General features: G+C 43.5%; 1 protein-coding gene across 5 annotated transcripts in view; it reads right to left on the minus strand.

The window, feature by feature from the left end:
• dip2a (disco-interacting protein 2 homolog A) overlaps positions 1 to 17,585 on the minus strand; it is a 77,217-nt gene that overhangs the window by 39,298 nt on the left and 20,334 nt on the right. The gene's annotated exons all lie outside the window — the stretch shown is intronic.

A 17,585-nucleotide genomic window follows, 5' to 3' on the forward strand; every position in this document is an offset into this window, starting at 1 on the left:
AAGCTGGAGGAGTGAGCGCGGCGGTGATGAAACGACTTCAGCGCAGAGTGAGAGATGCTCTGCACTGACAGATGGAGGGAGGGAAGCGGAGGCCAGCGGCAAGATACAGGCAGCCGGGTCAGCGGAGGCTAACACCAGCTAACAGGCTAACAGGCTAACAGGCAAAGTCTATATAATCAGTCCTGCTGTCACCAGTCAGTCTCTTCAGCATCCTTTGTTTCCTTCCAAAGTGAGAGAATAAAACGTACAAACCATCTCTCCCCTCATACTGCCTTCCCATCACTCCCCCTCCCTCCTACCCTCACTAACATCCTGCACTCCTGGCTCACCCCCCCCTTCAGTCGACTGCCCCCGACGCCCCCCCTCCTTCCCCCATTCGTTCCCTCTCTTTCAATCCCTCCCTTCCTCTCTGCTGAGGTCTCTGCACAAAGCCGAGCTGTAGGCTGCAGGATCAGGGTGTCAAAGCAGACCCCTGCCCCCCACCCTTCCTACATACCAATCTCACACACATGCACACACACTGTACAAGAACTATGGAAAAGACTAGCCTGTTACAACATGTTTATGCAGGTCAAGTTACCGGATAATGCAAACTTTGTCTCACTGTCAAATAGAAGCTTCTCTTAATCAGATGTTGACAACCACAGCACTTCCTAACAACAATCTACTCCACAGCTGAGAAATAAAAAGACAAAGTCATTTCTATAACACTGATGGAAGGTTAATATGACCACAAAACCACCTGGATAACCAGGTACAATAAGCTTTGATGCTCTATTGTAACTTCCACATGGAAATAGCTTTGTGTGAAGCAGAAGCTATGGGGGAGTTAAGACTGGGCTTATTGTGATGAGGAGGTCTCTGATGGAGAGAAATCACTGACCTACTGACCTGTGTTTAGACTGGTTGGAGATGGAGTAATACATAAGTCCCAGCAGGCAGTGTACACATGTGTGTGTGTCTGTGTGCGTGGGTGTGCGTTTGTGTTTGCATTTGTATTTCATTTTCTAAATTAAAAAACAAATCAGCCTCTGGCACCAGGTTTCAATGAATTGCTGCACATAATTAGGCTCAATTGTTCATTGCTTACACATTAAAGGGCCTGAACAAACACTCCAGCAGAACGCCCACATAGGATAGATCAACCCCTATGATTCTAAAGACAGACATTTACTACATGTCACCTTGGACTTGTGGGTCAATCATGTTCCAATTGTTTGTTTAAACACAAGATAGGAGGCTCTTCACATGTTAAACACCAGATACATGAAAGAAGAAAACATTTCTGTTATATAAAATAAGATAATCCAATAAAAAAGATTTTTTTTAATGATTGGTTAAGTATAATCCAAAAATGGAAACAGTCATTGGTTGCATGCCTCTTTCTGTTGCAGTTCCTAACCTTCATAAGTTATTTTTAAGTGACTGTAGCTTCCAGCAGAACACAGCAGCACAGTGCTTTTCAATAACGGCAGGAGAGGTCGAGTAACTTCACAGCTTTAACAAATACGTCATCAAAGATTCATAGAGCTTGAGTCATACTGAATGACATGAATACACAGTGTATGTTAGAGACAGTTGGGGATGGGAGGAAAAAAAGGCTAAGTCTTGCAGAAAAGAGGGGTTGATTGAAGATGACAAGGAGCTTGACACTGAGAGCCAGCTGGTGAGACGGAGGGGGTCGGGCCGACTGGAGGAGGCTTTAGGGAGAATTTAGAGACAGGACGGGGAGATGAGGAGAGAAAAGAGAGAGGAGGAAAAGGGGAGAAGGACTAAAGAAGGATATGATTAAAAGGTAATGACTTCCTCTTCCTTTCACTAGACAGACAGACACATGCTGATACTCTCACACACACACACACACACACACACACACACTCACAAATACACACTGATAGCCTCGATCCTAGAGGGCCTGGGCATCTCAATCTATCAATGGCTCCAATCACACTGTCGCATCACTTTTAATTAAGTAGTGCCAACGAATTAGGAGACTGAACGAACCCTCCATTACCACTTTGCTAACACCTAACCCCCCTCATCACATGTGCACACACACACACCACCACACACACAAACCCCCCCCTCCATCCCAGAGGCTCTGTATGGCTGGTGAGTAGACAGACAGGGTGAATAATAAGACATTAGATGCAGCGCTGCCTTACACAGGGGGGCCCTGCAGCTGTGCACTGATTTGGGAAGCAGACAAGAGGGGTGGAGGGGGGCTTAATTAACAGTCTCAAATAAACACTGATACTGTAGACACACACACACACACACACAGCGACACACACACACAATGTGATGGTTGCACCAGACTTCACAAAGAAACAGATGCAGATCAACTGAAGCGCAAATACCAATGCTGAGCACTTACAGCAGGGATCAGGCCATTACACAACGGAGCAACACATAAATATACAAAGCTCACACACGGTCATCACTGGTTGCGTGAAATGTGAAAGTATGGAGCGCCTTTGAGGAGCATGGCCATGTATGTCAATCATTATCAGGAACAGTTTGAGTTTTCAGAATGATTGTTCAAGAGTGGGAACATTCTAATCATTAATCATAATAATTATGATAAATTAAACGTGCAATATGTAACTTCGGCTGCTCTGGTTCTTTCAATCAAGTCAATAACAGAATACCTAGTCTTTGAGAAGCAGCGTGGGATCATGGGAGTTAAAGTTTTCACCTCCAATGTGAATGACAATAAGATTCACAGATAAAGTAATGTATTAAAGTTTCTTTATGTCGTGCAGTACCAGTGGAAGGAAAAAACAGCCAACTGGCTAACTGGCTAACTGGTAAGCAGTGTGTATTTTTCATTTCGTCCTGTTAACTTCAATAAAAATTGTTCTTTCTCTAGGTTTAATAATATTGGAAACAATTTGGATAATGTAAGTACACAAGTCAACAAAATATATAAATTGTTTTTAGACTTTTAATGAAGAATTGTGACATATCACAGTATATATTTAACGTTAGGATAATAGGCCAAAGATTGTGTCAGCAAGTCTCCTTACAAGTATATGAATGGAAATGTATGTGTGTGTGTGTGTGTGTGTGTGTGTGTGTGTGTGTGTGTGTGTGTGTGTGTGTGTGTGTGTGTGTGTGTGTGTGTGCACGTGTTGGTGTGGGTGGGTGGGTGGGTGTGTAAGAGACACTGGCCTGGCTCCAGTCCAAACATATTCATCTCAGTTCATTCAGACACATGGTTCGCAGGCTAGTCTGAGCTGCTCTGTGTAACTGAGCGATGTGCTGCTATTCTGGCTCTGAGCCAGAGTTTCATTATGTGTAAACATGCATCTCACCTACACGGACAGCAGCAGAAACTGTCCTGTCCCACATCACGCAGTGCAGCTGTACATATGGCCCGATGAAAACACTGAGCAGTGACAACAAAGGGTCCAAGGCCAGGAGAGAATAAGTCTAATGTGTAATCCTGTTGACCTCATCAGATTAACAGCCTCTTTTTAAGTGTAATTTACTGATGCCTCTTGCAAACAGTTTTTCTTCTAATTTGCTTCACTATGTTTGGGGGGGAAATGAGAAATGTGGAGCTGTGCAGTAAGAATTTATTATATTTCAGACTGGATTGTGTCATTGTGTAGGTGCTTTCATGTTGCCTGTGTGTGTGAGATTTGTAGAGCGAGACATCTGTGTGACAGGCGTGACCAGTGTGGGAGCCTCAGAGTGAAGATTGCCATGAAAACACAAGAATCTGTTCACGGCCAACAAGCACCACTCTGCCTCCCTCCAGCCACAGTTGAAGGACTAACCAGTCACTGTACTTTATATGTTCGGCTAAGGAGTGCCAACTTCACTGTATTCCCTGCTGGTTCACTTATTGGATGGCATGCCCGTAATTCAGCTCTGCTGCTGGTGACAGCTTCAACGTCTCATGAGATGCAGGAAGCCATGTGTGCTCCTGTTGCGATTAGGCCATAGTGTCCAAGCCGATGGTGCAGTTTCACCGCAGAGATCAGTTAAAAACAGAATGAACAGTGCCTCAATACCTGCTAATGAATGTCTCAGGTTAAAACTGGGGCTTTATCCAAAGTGTCTTCATGAACAAACTGCTTCTCATATGCGTCCTCAGAGAAGGTTTTCAGTCGGAGGTACCATCACCCTTCGCACACACATCAAACCCCACTGTTACCAAAATGGGATGACGTGGGACGTTACATTCCTCTCCTTAGAAATCCAGTCAATCGAATTCAAAGCCAGAGTCTATAAAATCCTCTATACAGGGCAGAACAGCTCTATACTCACACTCAAACAATCTAACCTGTCTCATTTAAAACCCAGAAGGAGCTACCCCGATGGGGAAGACGACCGCCATTGTCGAGATGCTATTCAAACCGGCGAACCAAACATGCTGCATGTGCTGCACAATAAGAAAACAAATGGTTATTGGTAATGACATGGGAATGATAATAATAGAGATAAAAGAACAAACAGTAACAAGTAATTCACTTCGCAAAAAAAGTTAAGTTTTAGACAAAACTTAAAGATATGTCTCGGACAGCCTGATTTCCTCAGGCAATTCATCCCAGAGCCTTGGGGCCCTGATGTCCCCGCTAGTTTTCGGCCTAGATTCAGGAAGTGACAGCAGTTTCATATATATGTTTTTTTTATCATTACACACGAGCCAAAATCTTCCTGCTCCATAGAGTCTTCATGACCTCCAAAGTGAACCATGTCGACAACGTGACAACAATTCCAAACATAACTTGAGCCTACTGCCCAATGACGAACAAATCCTACTACAGCTCTCACCTACTTGGCAGAAGCAGCATGTCCTCCAACATCTCCAGCCTTTGTGGAGAGAAGCCCTGCATCCGTGGGGTTTGAGATATGAGTGGGTCGGTGTCCCATCTGAAGCTCCCAACTCTGTGCATGGAGTCTGCCCACTTCTCTGTACGCTCTCAGAGGATGTGGAGAGATTTATTGTCTCCTTCTTTTGCCTGGTTATTACCATATGAATGACCGTGGTTTCACTGGCCTGACACAGGCTTAGCCATTAAGCTCCTTGCATATACACACGCATAAACACCTTTGCTGTGGTGAGGGATAGCAGGGTGGGAGGGAGACGCTGGGTCCTTTTGCATGGACACACAAAACAGCTAAACGTCCACACATGGCCACCGTGGCAATCCAATTAAAGGGTGCACACACACAGTGTGGTATAGTAGTTGCATTAGAGATGCAGGCTAATGCGTCCAACTGTGTGATAGTGTGAGTGAGTTTGTTTGTGCATCCATATCTCTATGTCAGGGGCCAGGGCTAACTAGCACAGCTCCAAGTCTAACAAGCCGTGTGCCACACTCTTTTGTTCTCCGTCTGTGATTCATGACCGGGTCTTGGAGGGAGGCCCAGAGTCTGTGTGTGATTACATGAAAGCCTGTGTGTGCCTCTGTTTACTCTTTTCAACACACAAAAAAACACACCATACGCCCATGAATTCTTGTCATCGCTGCCGGTGTGAAAGCGTCTCTTTCCAAATATACCCAGAGAGCAGCGCTGGGCCATTCAGGTGAGAGGATCAACACGGCATCAGCGCAGGTCGACAGATCAAGCAGGTGGACACACAATATGGAGCAAATGTGCTCAAACTCAACTACGCATTCGGTCATCGGTCCGTGAGCACAATCTCTGTTTTCCAACATACACAAAAACAGAACAGGCCAATCTCCCCAGGCGTTGGACAGGACGACCAAAAGCCTCACCTCCTCTCAAACGCCATCTGTTCCTCTTTTCAAATCCCGTCCTCTCTTCACCATGACTCCACCATTCAAACACACAAAAAATACACAAAAGTACCAGCACTCCTCCTTCCTGCTCTGTGTGTATCATCTGTTGTTCATATTTCACACTCAGTTTGCAGACTTGCAGAATATTTCCCTCAAATTTTCCAAGAAGTTTCCAAATTTGGATGCTAAAACAATAACATTCAGGCAGAAAGAGTATTAGCTCTATAACGTCAGCTGCTGAGCCCATCACATAACACAGAGAGCAAAAGTTAAATACATGGTCCCGGTCTTCTATAATACAGATAACTGGGTTAGTCACAACAAAATGAAGTAAACAATTGTCCCGAGACCTACATGGAAATATGGTTAATATAATGTTTTTATTCTACAATGACATCTGTTACACATTACACAAGCAATTGTGTAAAACACTGTATATACGTGCCTGTGTATGTCTTAATAATCGATATATAGCAAGTCAGAGGATCCATGATTTGTTTCTCAAGGCCCGACTTAATCCATTTAAAATTTAACACCCCAGCTCAACACTGCCCCAGCCACTGTTAACAAGTCCGGGTCTGACTGGAACATCTGTTTGCCCTCAGTCAAGATATTTACTAGAAAAGCGAAGAAGAAAGGGTGAGAAAATAGCGTGTACACCGTCAGCCAGCAGAGTTGAGTCATGTTGGTATGTTACATTATGGCTTGCTTATTTTTTCGATTATCACTTGGACCAACTTAGGAAAGTGTGTGAGTGCGTGTGAGTGTTAGTATGTGTGTGTGTGTCGGTTTTGCGACAAACAGAGCTCATTTAAGTCTGTCTCATCTGAGATCCACCACACACAGACATTACCAGACTGCGATTAACTAGTACACGTGCCACACACATTCATCAATTGGAAACATTTAGACTTAAATATACAGACAGTCACCCGCTGAACCCACACATGCGCGCGCAGGCAAGCACACATTGTACAGTGAACAGTACATTAAGGAGAGCAGAGGCAACACGAGGCCGTCCAGCTGGAGCACATGTGCCGAGCTCCTCTTATAATGAGTCTATTAGTCAGGGGCAAAGCAACTGCGACCACACACACACACACACACACACACACACACACACACACACACACACACACACACACACACACACACACACACACACACACACACACACACACACACACACACACACACACACACACACACACACACACACACACACACACACACACACACACACACAGTAATATACAAATGCAAAAGCACACATATACACATATTGTTATTATATACATATTTATATAATAACAAAATAAGGCGTCCTCTGCCCCTTCAGCTACATACTCATCAACACATGACACATTAATTTCACTGTGATATTCTGATGATGCTCGACACAACTGGATAACGGTGGGAACAGCACTCCTGTCAAACAGGCTTATCGTGTTACACGATAGCATCTCACCCGTCCCACCAGAGAGCACAGTGACAGTCAATGGCGGTGGGCTTTTCTATAATGTGTCCAAAAGAGGGTGCTAGAGAGCCTGAAGACTCTCATGCCATCACTTGTCTGACAGTCTCCTCTTATTCTTCACCTCATCTAATCTGGTCTCTTCATCCTCCTCCTCTTCTTCTCTCCATCTCCTCTTCAGCCTTTATTTATATTAATGATTTGGTTGTTTTTCCAAAATTGTAAGTCCGGTCTCTTGTATTTAGAGGGAGGAATCATTTTTCAATTACTGCAGTGTAGTTGTGACAGCTCTGCTATGAATAACCTCCCATTACACCACTATTTCAGACTATTAACAGCATAATTCCAGCCCTGAGCTCTTTAAGAAGTATGTGGGATTTGGTGTATCTGAGGACCAGCAGCTTGCAGACAGAACCAGACACTGTCACACGTGAATTGACAAACTTAGCTGTATTCGCATCATGTAAATAAATCCTGTCCTTATGATGTTTGTGTGTCTATGCAGAAGGGGCAGCACTTAGCCTGTGCACATATATCACAGTAGTTGTGCGTTTTTTCTAATGAGCGTGATCTGTGATCTCTTAATGAGGCCGAGCTCTGTGTGATCAGCTCTCTCCCGCAAAGGCAAAGCTATAACAAAAGGCACTTGAGCAACACAAGCAAAGAGCAACACTTACACAAAACAACAGACTCTTGACCCGCTCAGGCAAGTAGCTGCCGTCATCTGTCAGCAGGGGATTATGTTTACACCAGTGTGTTTACAGCGGGGCCGCACAATGAGTGCTGAAATGATAATCTCTATTATTTTAAGAGATATAATCTATTAATCTGTGGGTGATCTGCTGCAGGCAGAGAGCATGTTCCTCTGTTGAAGCTGCACACGCCTCTACATTTGTTACCGTAAAATTGTTAAATGTTTGTTACTGAATTAGTTTATTAATTTTGTTTTTTTTTTAAATCTTCCTTTAAAAATATTGTTGATAACCTGACATTTCTAAAAGTTTCATTGCATTTGCTCAAAATGTCCTTGTTTCTTTTTAATGTTCTGCAGACTAATACATGACAATATAACAGTACTCTAGGATCGTTAATCTGTCCAGACTGTCCATTTTTCATTTGGATCAGGGTCTAAATGTTGTCAGACTGAGCCCAGCACTGATTGTGACATTAATACTGTCCCTCTTTGAAGGAGCAGCTACTGATCTCAAAGGCAGTAAAGCACTTCCCTCGAAATGAGCCATGTCCTTTTATGCGCGAGTAGAGTGCTGAGAGTGCAGATGTGAGGAAATGCAGAGACATGAGGGGGTGGTAGAGGTTTGGAGAGGGAGGGAGGGATGGAGTCAAGTGTGAGGGACAGATGTCTGATCTTTATTGTACCTACGTGACAGCGGTGCTCGTCCCTGACTTCTCGTCAAAGGCATTTACCATTCTAATGAAAGTGCACAGCTCCCTTCAGGATGAACTGATCGGTGCAGCACTGAAGGTCATCAATGACTGATCAGCGACAAAAGGGCAGGGGTGTGTGAGTGTAGGTCAACCTCAGTTTAATGAGCATGTGTGCGGATTGCTCTGCATAATTTGATGCTTGCTATAATTGTGCGTGTGTGTGTATTGGTTGTGTAGCGTTATCTCCGCAGACTGACTTGTTTTAGTAGAGCAGAGTGCAGTTTTTACAGCCCTGACCTGACAGGAACATTGGCCTCCGTTACTGGTGAGTCACCAACAGCACAACCCACTACAAACAAAAATGGACACAAATATCTGAGGACAAATGATGTGTGCCTATCCAGAAAGCCATAGACTGTGTATAAAGATGGACAACATGATGGCCTCCTCAATGTTAACAGATTAGACAAGGACCAAACTAAAGAGTCAAAACGTTGAATACTGTTGACTAAAAGATGGTTGTATCATTTTCGCTCTTATCACGCTGTTGCACATGTATGTTCAAGTGTTCATATTTCTGTTAAACATACAATAGTAACTTCAGCCACTTGGTCCCTTAATCGAAACAATAACAAAATACCTAGTTTTACTGCGCACTCTTTGTCCAAATTACGTCATAAGTGAAAGATGTAAGCATTCGTATCTGAGATATTTTGGCTTCATCCCTGGATCGAAATAGAGACGTGTCTGTATTTTGTGCCCGACCACAAAGGAATGGAATTCAAAAGAGTTCATCCGTGTGGTTCATGCTAAAGAGGAGAGAGCTGCAGAAAAGGAAATTTGATAATAGAGGGATGTCATTGTAAAGACCCATGGTTAAGCCTGCAATACAATCCCAACTGAAGGGAGATATTATGTGGTACAAAGTTCAGTGGCTATATTTTGTCCTTCATGCTGTTTCCAGGAAAGAGTTGTAAAGATAGAAGCTACAAACTGAAAAAAGTAAGATTTGTTAAAATAGATGAGAGCCTCGTTGTTAGTTCTCAGGCAGAGCTTCTCTTTGTCCTCTTAGCGTGTAGGCAAACAATACCTTGTGTTTCCCCGCCATTTTTCTATACATTCCACCAAGTATGACATAATTCCTTATATGGACCTTTACTTTTTTTTTCCACACTCTCGTTGCCAGATAAGGTGCCATGTGTTTCCACGCTACTCTTCCCCTGAGGGAACCTGGCCTTGGCATGAAACGTGCTTGCTGTCTGCAGGCGCCTGCCTGGGTAAACGACTGCTACACGAGGCGGAGACATGGCTTTGATGTCTCCAGACCAGTAGGATTCACTGAAGAGAGATGAGGGCGAGAAAAAAAGGGAGGGAGTGAACAGGAAAGGGAAGAGGTGCTGAGAGATAGAGGAAGACAAAGAAAGAGCGGGAAATGGAGCAGAGAGGGGGAAAAGATATTGATTGAACAATTCAAAGAAAAGAGAGAGTGAGAATACAAATAAAGGTGGAGGGGAATTGAGTAGGTAGATGGGGGAAAAAGAGCAGGGGGCATGTGCTTTGAAGTTGGGAGCCGAGCAAAGACCTGCCTCCCTGAGGTACGGCCAGGGGAGGGTTGGAGCCATAATTTCTGCAGGCTTGATGGGTGGAGGAAAGGGAAGGTGATGAATCATGATGTGAGATAGTGGACTTCTCTCAGTCTCCATCTTCTGTTTGTCTCTGGGCTACACGTTTTATCTATTGAATGTCACAAGACGTGGAAACAGTGGAAGAAAAAACCTAAACACACTTTTTCTTTGATGTCCTCACAGCCATTCAGTTGTTTGGCTGTCTGAAGTAAGGCTATTTTTCTCTTTGCTGTTGCAGACTTTGGCAGCATGTGAGCGTCTTCAGTCTGATTCAGTCTGGCCAGCGCTGGTGATTTAAAGCAAGGCTTCCAGCATCTGCAGCATTAGTCCAGAGTCCCCTGGTGTCCAACATTGTCCGTCCCAAGCAAGGGTCACCATGGTGACAGCAGCAGGGCTCCACCGGGGTCATCCGACACACAGAGTGAATGGGCTGAAAAAGACTTGATTGTTCAACTTTCACTTGCGTACGAACAAATTAAGAGAATCTAGACCGAGCAATCACAGTTTCTCTTTTTCCCATCGGCATCACTGAACTCAAAAACACATCGATTCGTATGAGGGAAGAAAACTTGCCTCTCTGTCCTCCTCTCTCTTAAGATCAGAAAATAACCTCAAGGAGAAATAGGATGTTGTTTACCGAGAACTCGAACAAACGCAGGTCGAGCCCTGACACACAGGGTGATGGAATAAACCAGACAAGCAGTGGAGGAAGACGGCAAGAAAAAGAGAGACTGCTTTATCTTTCCTTCACACTCCACGGCCTCTCTTATGGTTTCCAGACACTTCCTGCTCCATTGTGTAGAATATTGGCTGCATGTACAGGAAGTGGGCTCTTTGTTTCCTCTCTCCTTCCTGTTGGTGTCGAGCACAGTGACGAGAGGAATGTGCGCAGATACTGGGAGGGAGGGAGAACACACGCAGAGTGTTTGCAAGTAACCAGGAAGGAGCTCCCGGTGGAGACCTTTGGACACACACACACACACACACACACACACACACACACGCACACACGCACACACGCACACACGCGCATACGCACACACGCACACACACACGCACACACACAGACAAGTAGAGTAAAGGGCTGTACTTCATATGGTGAGACGTTGTGTCGTCTAAACAGGGGGTTGTTGCACAGATGGGACCATATTGGATACAGGCATTTAACGCAGGCACATGTTCGGACAGCAACATGCAAAATCTCATCAGACCAAACACCTGATCCCTACTGATGAATTGAGCAGTTTCACGACTCATCAGGGAGCGGAGTAAATCATCAATGGCAGGCTCTCGGCCACAACATATGTCATGTCAGCCGACTCTATTTACCGCTGTTTATTGATTCACGCCAAAACAATAGCCCCTGGAAATGTGGACCTCTTTTTTTTGGGCTCAAAATATCCAATCCATCCTTCACTTAATCTACCCTCCACGGCTGATAGCCGTCTAGAAAGGGCATATATCACAACGCTCCATCAGAGATTAAAACTGAGTGGTATACGTGCCTGAATCTTTCATTGTGTTACTACAACTCACTATTTAACCCACTGCTCTCTTAACTGTAGCTAAATAAAGTTTCCAGTAGGTCCTGTTTACACATTTCACTCGAGTTTTTCTCATTTCCTTGAAATATCATATTTAAAACTACGTTTCGAGGACACGCTTTGCCCTCTGCACCTTAGACGTCTGCTGCAGTTTTGGTTTTGGTTTTGCGTTGACGAGTCATATGACATAACGTCTACAGTCAGTTTTTCTCAACGCACAGAGAGAAAGGTCAAAATGCTGCAGGCCAAAAAAACACAGAGAAACTAGTTTCACTGGACAAACAGGTGAGCGAAGAAAGGAATGGAAGAGGGAAGGAAGCAAGAAGAGCCGTCTGTGAGATTGATTTAAAGAGAGCAGAGTCACGACAGCCCGGCTTCTCCCAGTCAGACCCTCGTTTCACGAGGCTGGCAGAGCGAGACAGGCGTATGTGTTTGTCTGCATAGTAAAATTCTCACAGGAAGGGAAGAAAATAAATAAAAGCTGTGCTTCTCTGTGAACCTCCTGTATCTCTCTTTTTTTATTTCCCCCTCAAAACTAAGCTTTTGAATAGTTCAGTATTAAAAGCATCATGAAAATCAGCATTTGAAAGCCGTGTTTCTGTTATCCTATAATCATTTAATATAATTAATAAATGTATTCAAGTTTTAAGCAGTGTGTTTTTCCTGTCTCGGAAGTTATAGCAGATAGGTGCAAAGTCAGGGGTGAAGTGGCTATGACACAATTAAAAGCCGACCAAAATGAAATATCCCATTTCTGGGAATAAAATTGGGTTTGAACCTTGTTGGAGAATTTTGGATAATGTTCACATAGGTCTATTTGTTTTTAGACATTTTAATGTACAATTGTACAAATTATATCTTTACGGTTATTGTTGGGCACATGTGCTTCAGGCCAATGAAATCTCCTAATAGCATTGTTACAACTGAACTGAGCATCACAGCTGACTCAGTCCAACCCGAAACCTGGCGGCATGACACACATCCAGAGAAGCAATGTCCACCCTCTGTGCAAACAGTTAAAATAAGCAGAGCAAACAAGATGAAGCATCCACTGACAGCAATCTGGCTCAATACTGCAGTCACTTCAAGCGCTGGTATACCCATTACGTCCACCTCAGGGGATATGTGTGTGCTCATGTGTAGTATTGCACACATGTAGATTATGTCTATTCAAAGAACTAACATTTAGGTGGAAGCAATATGATCCAGAGAATGTTTGTCTTTCTCTGTGTGTGTGTGTGTGTTCAGGTTAGGGAACGTACTCGTTTTGTGACCTGAGGCTGAGCACCAGGATAATGAGGATCTGTAGATTAGACTACAGATGAGACAGCTGGGCCCCTGACTTCTCGGCCATCTCAACCTTTCATGGAAGTTTAATAGCGTGTGATGATAATGGCAACTAATCTGAAGGGGTGAAGGGAGGTCAAGTGACCCTGAGGGCTCAGGGTCAACGGAGGAGGAGAAAAAAGGGAGAGAGCAAGAAAAACATCTCATGAAAAGGAAAGGAGAATAGAATAGAATAATGCAAATACTTTCTATAAATAGCACACCAGGGGATGGCATTGATCTGTATCAGATCACTCACAGATCACTGCTGATGATGACAGAAGAGATAACATCAGGAAAAAGTGAGAAAGAAAACAGAGAGATAAGAGAGGTGAAGAACCAACACGACAAAGTGGCAGTCGTACAGTATCTGTCTGCTCTTTGATGATATGGGAGTCTTTTCCCACGGGGACGATCCCATCAGACGGGCTGACGTGGAAAACCAACAACTCTATTGCCTTCACTCCCTCCCTCCTTCTCCCTGGAAGCCTATTTTTAACCCTCTATTACCTATTTTCCTAGTCTCTCTGTATTGTGCATCTCTTTCTCGTCTTCTTCTTCTAGTCACATGACCTTGGTCTCTTAATACTGAGGAACAGAAAGGATATAATTCGAAAGGGTAAACTGCATGTTTTAGTTGTTTTGACTGTAGTTATAGGCAACACTTGCCTGTTGAGTTCAGTTTCTCTCCATCGCAATTTGTGTTTAAATATATATTTTCCGAATATATATTCTTCTTTTACATTATAGCAAACCCTACTTTGGTTACTGCTCATGTAACATAAACAATAACTCACTTTTTATTATAATAATTGTGGTTCCAGCCAAATGGAACTTGTAATGATATTAGCAATCACTTATTATAAATAATGATAGTTTGCCTGAAAAACCAAATTAACTAGTAGGGGAAGCACTGCTATTTATTTACCATCTCGCGCATCTGGCATCATTATTAACATTTATGCTATTTTCAGCTAAAGCAGCTCCTTTGAATGAACGCTTTCTAAAATTGACAAGATCCAATTGCTGTATTATTATTTACTCTAAAGACAAATCACGGCACAACAAAGTCCTGGTTGGAGCAAATGCGTGGAGCAAATCAACCGCTACAAAAAAATTAAAAGACAAAGGGAATCTTCAAATTTCCCAGCTGCCACTTGTTTCTCCACCTGCTACCAGCCACATGACGATACCTCACGCTCGCACACACACACTGACTCGGCACCTTCACAAATGTCTTAGTGCAGACTAAGCACACAGCGGGAAATGCAAACAGACCAGTTAATGCACATGTACACACAGGTAAATCCACTTGCCCGTTTGCATATACTGTTTACCAGGCGACACCTTCATTTAACACAGAGATTGTAGAGGCAGAATATGAGGGGGCAGGACCCTTCAGACACGCACGCACGCACCAAGAATGTGCCACACAGCACACACACATCTGTAATAGAACCTAATCCTTTGTTTCACACTTGTATTTCCTTCCAAGAAACACTGAACTGATCCTAATGTAATGTAATATACTGTAGATTACTGTGCTTATCTACATAAAATACTATATCTGTGTCTGTGTATTGGGGGGGTGTGATATTTTTTTTAAATCCCCACCTAACTGCCATCCGTTGACTCCTGATATCATCTTGTGTTTGTTTTTGCGAACCGGTGAACCCGGCTGTGAGTTTGTGCCTTAGTCCTCATATCTCCACTGCAAGCAGAGAGTGGAACCAGCTGAGTGAGTTTACAGTCACCTAACTGTCCAATCAATGCTCACGGCTCGCTCCAATACAATGCCTCCGACACGCGTCACGCCACCGTTGCTTTCTGTGTTGAAGGGCAAAAAAAACAAGTGCATACATGCAAACAAGCACTATGCCACACGCATATAGCAAAATATCCATAGGGACCCACACGAGCATGCACTCATTCTCCTGCTCTCACACCACATATGCTCTATAAACAGACCTGAGTGCACACACCCACACTGTAAGATTGACATGGAATAATTTCCCCCAAATTCCTAATCCACCCAGATTTTCATGATATGTAGACATAACCTAAATAGTGAGCAGCTTACTGCACAAAGATCCCTATTAAAACCTGAGTTGTTGCCACTCAGCTGGTATTATCTCCTCTCCACTACACTGTCCAGCTCTAATGAGTGACACGGATAACACAGATCCATTGTGCTGGAAGGATTATTCATTTTAACACGTGCTCTCTGACACAGGACATAGTCGAGCAGCTTCATTGACAGACTTGATCATTTCATCTGACTGTCACGATTGTTGTATTCAAATGGAACTACATTTCCCATTTCTCCACACAGCCCCAACATGACAAGCATTTAATAGTCGGCCTGTGATCTTAACACAACCCGACAGCAGTACATAAACACAGATGCTGACTCAGGTCATGAAGGTGCTGCATGTGCTGGCCAAATCAAACCCCAGAGATGAGACAAAGGAGGAGGCATCGCAACAAATCATCAGCTAAACATCTCTCTGAGGTAGCCAGCGCTCTTTGAATCATCTCCTTATAAGGACCAATGAGCTGGTGATGCAGCGATAACCGCCAAGTCTGCTGTAGGTCCAACAAAAACTGCAGTGCTTTTGTTTTTAAATTTAAATAAAGCACAACGGGAAGTTTGATTTGAATAGGACAGAGAGCAGGTTGGACTAGAGGCAGGAAGACGGAGGGGGGTCTAAAAGGGCGGAAGGAAGAGACACAGGGGAAGTGTGGACACAAAAAGTGCGAAAGGAAAATAGAGGGTTAGAGGCATTTGCAGGAAGGTGGAAGAGAAGAGAATTGAGATTAATAAGAGAAAGAGCTAAACAATAAACAGTACAATAAACTAGATACAAATACACTGACAGGAGACACAAATAAAGGATTACTTGCATCAGTGTGTGTGTGTGTTTTTGTGTGTAGACCTACTTAAATCCTGGTAAGGACCATTTTGAGCATAGACCTAATGGAGTGAGAACATTTTGGGGAAATGAGGACATCTTGGTCAGGGGTTCGGGGGGGTTTGGGGGATTAGACTTGCTTTCAGGGTTAGGGTTGGAATTAGGGTGAGGCATTGAATTGTGATGGGGGGGCTAGGGAATTTATTATCCCAATGAGTGTCCTCACAAAGTCAGAAGTACAGGAATATGCGTGCGTTTGTGTGCAGGCCTCCATCGGGAAACATGCGACAGAAGTCCTGGCCAGATTGCCACTCCTCCCTAGGCTAGTCTATATCCTCCCCCTTCCAAAACACACACACACACACACACACAGGCAAGACACTGGCAAACCCAAAACAAATTAACTTCCGCTGACGACATTTGTTTACAACACAAAACACATACAGTGCTGTTTGTGTTTGCCAGCAGGCGTTAGAATTTCAGATTAAAAGCACTTTAATGCTTTTCCAAGGAAACCAAATAGTATAATCTTTAGCCGACGTGGCCAACTAGCTTGAAGCGCACTGACATTTTTTTTATTTAACACATGCAATTTAATGTAGAAAATGATTTGAACATATAATGTAACGTCTGCCAGTAAAAGTCTCTCAATCACAACAATGACGAAAGACCTGGTTTGATGATGTCATGAATCAGCGTGGGATCATGGGAGTTGTTGTTTATTGTTTACCATTGTTGCCACCATATTATAGGTAGTTCAGCTCAAATTCCTTTCTGGATAGTGGCAGGATGTGGAGACATGTTGCCCAACTTTATATACAGTCTATGGTTTCACACTAAATCCCTTCATGGATTAATCAAAGATGTCTGTATTTGGTTCTACACTGTACACTGTCAACTTTGTTTTTCATGGTCATATCGTATCCTTTCACATTTAAGTTCCCTAAAACTTAAATATATTTTCTGACCTCAGCAGGTCTGGTATTAACTGCACACACAAAGATTTTCTCTTCCTTCGTTCATTCATTATCTGTTGTCTATAAATAATTTACTGTGACCATGTATGGTGAGAAAGGTTCCACACAAAAAAAAACACTGGAGTCCATAACGTTTGCTGCTGTGCTGCTTAGCACGATGCTGGTTGAGGTCACAGATATTTTAGATGACATCAGTGTAAAAAAAGGCTGCAGATCCGCTATGTGTAACTTTTAACAATAGAGGAGTAGTGGGCTCTTTTTCTCCCTCTCCCCCATTTCCCTATTCTATCCTTTCTTTCTCTCTGCCTGTCCTCATGTAGTTTATCTTCTTTCCAGCCGTCTTCACGTCTATCCATCACTTCTCTCTCAGATGAGCTACAGAAAATTAGGGATTGTGTCCATGACTGTTCTGAAGGGAGTTATAGCTTTGACTAATCTTTAAGAAAGCCAACCTCCATCTCAACCTCCTCAAGCTGCAAGTGAGAAACTGGAAACTGTCTTTTGTTTGAGCTAGGCCACAGTACGTGACTCATGAAAAAAGAAACTCAGGAGAAATAGAGGGAGAGACTGTTAGTCGTCTTT

This window comes from Pleuronectes platessa, chromosome 14 (assembly GCF_947347685.1).
Source record: "Pleuronectes platessa chromosome 14, fPlePla1.1, whole genome shotgun sequence".
NCBI classification, from domain to species: Eukaryota; Metazoa; Chordata; class Actinopteri; order Pleuronectiformes; family Pleuronectidae; genus Pleuronectes; species Pleuronectes platessa.